The sequence below is a fragment of the Gossypium hirsutum genome, chromosome A01 (genome assembly GCF_007990345.1).
Source record: "Gossypium hirsutum isolate 1008001.06 chromosome A01, Gossypium_hirsutum_v2.1, whole genome shotgun sequence".
In the NCBI taxonomy this organism is placed as follows: domain Eukaryota; kingdom Viridiplantae; phylum Streptophyta; class Magnoliopsida; order Malvales; family Malvaceae; genus Gossypium; species Gossypium hirsutum.
In genome coordinates, this window is record NC_053424.1 from 115,437,344 (window position 1) to 115,441,890 (window position 4,547).

The 4,547-nt window shown below is 38.5% G+C and overlaps 2 non-coding genes across 2 annotated transcripts; one reads left to right on the forward strand and one right to left on the reverse strand.

Annotated features, from left to right (window-relative positions):
- The first annotated feature begins 2,269 nt into the window (after positions 1-2,269).
- Positions 2,270-2,376, forward strand: LOC121206469 (small nucleolar RNA R71). The gene has a single exon (XR_005901504.1). It is a non-coding gene; the product is annotated as a small nucleolar RNA R71 (small nucleolar RNA).
- A 471-nt stretch (positions 2,377-2,847) lies between these two features.
- Positions 2,848-2,954, reverse strand: LOC121206492 (small nucleolar RNA R71). Its single transcript, XR_005901528.1, has one exon. It is a non-coding gene; the product is annotated as a small nucleolar RNA R71 (small nucleolar RNA).
- Positions 2,955-4,547: the final 1,593 nt, after the last annotated feature.

Sequence of the window (4,547 nt, forward strand, 5' to 3'; positions counted from 1 at the left end):
ACCCGTGTGTCCTGGCCGTGTGGTCCACACAGCAGTGTCGCACGCCCGTGTGGATCTATCGTAGGCCGTGTGTATGTCAATTTTTGGAAAATTTCAGCCCTATTTCCACACGGCCAAGAGATGCTCGTGTGTCTAGGCCGTGTGGGTCACTGTTCCTGCATAAAAACACGGAAAATAGCTAAAATAAACTAGTTAGTGGTGTTAGTGCTCGAGTTGCCTCCCGAGAAGCGCTTATTTAGAGTCTAAGCTCAATTACCTCTCATTCACATTGTTATGGCGGATCACAGAGTCGAGACTCCTTTTTCTCACTATCAATTCTATCATCCACATAAAGTCTAAGTCGAGTAATATTTACCTTTAAAGTGCCGAATTGAGAATGATTTACCTCGACTTACCGTATGGAAAACATTCAGTACCATGAAAAGAGTCACTCCGTTTGCATTAAGCTCTGAAGTAGCAATTCAGGGGTCCTTTTCATCTAACAAAACTTTATCCCCAACTTTAAATTACGTTGTTTCATCCTTGAGCCTATCGTGGTGCCGCTTTGATTCATTGTATGCTTTTGGTTTCTCCTTGACATGTGTTCGCCATTCGTCTAGTTCATCAAGCTGAAGCCTCCGTTCTTCATGAGTCGTTCTGTTTTTATTGCATGGATTAAAATGTGGCTCCATCACGTTCGTCCTAAGGGTTTCCTGAAAAGGAGTTTGATCCATAATGTTATTCATATCAACAGAACTTGTATAGCCATCTTGCTTACTAGATAATTTAGTCGAATCACGAGCTTGGAGAGCAATCGTGTCATCTCCTTCACGAAGTATTAGTTCTCCTGTGCCAACATCATTGATAGTCCTAACAGTTGCTAAAAAGGGTCGTCCTAAAATCAAAAGCACGTCACTATCCTCTTCCATGTCTAGAACAAAAAAATCAACTGGGAATATAAATATATCAATTTTGACTAGCACTTCTTCAATGATACCCTTAGGAAACCTAATTGTTTTATCTGCCAGTTGAATGCTCATCCTAGTTTGTTTTGGTTTCCCAAGACCTAGTTGTTTAAACAATTTACAGGGCATAACATTAATGCTCGCCCCTAGATTAGCCAACGCATTATTAATATTTAAACTACCTATTAAGCAAGGAATCGTAAAACTCCCTAGATCTTTCAACTTGTTTGGTAGCTTATTCTGTAGAATGGCTGAGCAATCTATGTTTAATTCCACCTATGACGCATCATCTAACTTTCTTTTATTAGCCAAGAGCTCCTTTAAAAATTTCACTGTGTTTGACATCTGCGAAAGAGCTTCAATAAACGGTAAGTTAATATGTAATTTTTTTAATAATTTAAGGAATTTGCTGAATTGTTCGTCCATGTGGTCTTTCCTTGTCACCTTAGGATATGGCACACCAGTTTTATACTTTTTACTTACCGGCTCTTGTGTACCATGATTCATCTCATCCTTACCATTACTCACCACAGCCTCCTGCCTCTTTTCAAATTTAGATTCAACTAACCCTTCTTCGTCGCAAACAGTAATGGCCTGGAGTTGCTCCTTTGGGCTAGTTTCTGTGTTACTGGGCATGCTACCTTATGGTCGTTCAGAAAACAACTTAGCAAAATATCCTATTTGAGTTTCGAGTCCTTAAATCAATGCTTTTTTATTCTTAAGTGCTGTTTTGATATTCTAAAAACGAGTTTCTAACACCAAGATGAATTTGTAAGCATCTCGTCAAGGTTCATTTTTTTCTCTTGTTGGTAAGGTGGTTGCTGAAAACTTGGAGGATGTTTTGGTTTTTGATTTCCTTGACCACCCCACAAGAAATTGGGATGGCTCCTCCATCCTGCATTATAAGTGTTACTATACGGGTTATTTTGAGATCTAGAATTATTACCCATATAATGGACTTGTTCCTCCTCGGTGCTAGGGTTTTCGATGCATAGTCTGTGTTGTGTACTCTTCCTTCATTTGAATCACACCTCATCACTGGATGTACCTGAGTAGAACCATACAAACCATCAATCTTTTTATTTAAAAGTTCTACTTGGTTAGATAGCATAGTCACCACGTCGAGGTTGAAAACACCAGCTGCTTTTGTCGGCTTCGTTCTCATAACTTGCCACTGATAGTTATTCAGTGACATCTCTTCAATAAATTTGTAAGCCTCTTCAGGTGTTTTATTGTTTAAAGTTCCACCGGCGGCTGTGTCGATCAATTGCCTTGTTGAAGGGTTCACACTATTGTAAAAAGTCTGAACCTGTAGCCATAGAGGTAATCCATGGTGAGGGCACGTTCTTAATAAGTCCTTGTATCTCTCCCACGCATCATAAAGAGTTTCTAGATCCATCTACACAAAAGAAGAGATATCATTCCTCAATTTAGCCGTTTTAGCCGGCAGAAAATATTTAAGCAAAAATTTTTCGGTCATTTGTTCCCAAATAGTGATTGACCCTCGTGGTAACGAGTTTAACCACTATTTAGCTTTGTTCCTCAATGAGAATGGAAACAACCGAAGGAGAATGGCAACATTAGAAATGCCATTGATCTTAAAGGTGTCGCAGAATTCTAAAAATTTGGTAAATTGTTTGGATCCTGTCCTGAAACCATCAAACTGGACAAACTGTTATATCATTTGATAGTTTAGGTTTCAGTTCAAAATTATTTAGAATTCTGCGACACCTTTAAGATCAATGGCATTTCTAATGTTGCCATTCTCCTTCGGTTGTTTCCATTCTCATTGAGGAACAAAGCTAAATAGTGGTTAAACTCGTTACCACGAGGGTCAATCACTATTTGGGAACAAATGACCGAAAAATTTTTGCTTAAATATTTTCTGCCGGCTAAAACGGCTAAATTGAGGAATGATATCTCTTCTTTTGTGTAGATGGATCTAGAAACTCTTTATGATGCGTGGGAGAGATACAAGGACTTATTAAGAACGTGCCCTCACCATGGATTACCTCTATGGCTACAGGTTCAGACTTTTTACAATAGTGTGAACCCTTCAACAAGGCAATTGATCGACACAGCCGCCGGTGGAACTTTAAACAATAAAACACCTGAAGAGGCTTACAAATTTATTGAAGAGATGTCACTGAATAACTATCAGTGGCAAGTTATGAGAACGAAGCCGACAAAAGCAGCTGGTGTTTTCAACCTCGACGTGGTGACTATGCTATCTAACCAAGTAGAACTTTTAAATAAAAAGATTGATGGTTTGTATGGTTCTACTCAGGTACATCCAGTGATGAGGTGTGATTCAAATGAAGGAAGAGTACACAACACAGACTATGCATCGAAAACCCTAGCACCGAGGAGGAACAAGTCCATTATATGGGTAATAATTCTAGATCTCAAAATAACCCGTATAGTAACACTTATAATGCAGGATGGAGGAGCCATCCCAATTTCTTGTGGGGTGGTCAAGGAAATCAAAAACCAAAACATCCTCCAAGTTTTCAGCAACCACCTTACCAACAAGAGAAAAAATGAACCTTGACGAGATGCTTACAAATTCATCTTGGTGTTAGAAACTCGTTTTTAGAATATCAAAACAGCACTTAAGAATAAAAAAGCATTGATTTAAGGACTCGAAACTCAAATAGGATATTTTGCTAAGTTGTTTTCTGAACGACCATAAGGTAGCATGCCCAGTAACACAGAAACTAGCCCAAAGGAGCAACTCCAGGCCATTACTGTTTGCGACGAAGAAGGGTTAGTTGAATCTAAATTTGAAAAGAGGCAGGAGGCTGTGGTGAGTAATGGTAAGGATGAGATGAATCATGGTACACAAGAGCCGGTAAGTAAAAAGTATAAAACTGGTGTGCCATATCCTAAGGTGACAAGGAAAGACCACATGGACGAACAATTCAGCAAATTCCTTAAATTATTAAAAAAATTACATATTAACTTACCGTTTATTGAAGCTCTTTCGCAGATGTCAAACACAGTGAAATTTTTAAAGGAGCTCTTGGCTAATAAAAGAAAGTTAGATGATGCGTCATAGGTGGAATTAACATAGATTGCTCAGCCATTCTACAGAATAAGCTACCAAACAAGTTGAAAGATCTAGGGAGTTTTACGATTCCTTGCTTAATAGGTAGTTTAAATATTAATAATGCGTTGGCTAATCTAGGGGCGAGCATTAATGTTATGCCTGTAAATTGTTAAACAACTAGGTCTTGGGAAACCAAAACAAACTAGGATGAGCATTCAACTGGCAGATAAAACAATTAGGTTTCCTAAGGGTATCATTGAAGAAGTGCTAGTCAAAATTGATATATTTATATTCCCAGTTGATTTTTTTGTTCTAGACATGGAAGAGGATAGTGACGTGCTTTTGATTTTAGGACGACCCTTTTAGCAACTGTTAGGACTATCAATGATGTTGGCACAGGAGAACTAATACTTCGTGAAGGAGATGACACGATTGCTCTCCAAGCTCGTGATTCGACTAAATTATCTAGTAAGCAAGATGGCTATACAAGTTCTGTTGATATGAATAACATTATGGATCAAACTCCTTTTCAGGAAACCCTTAGGACGAACGTG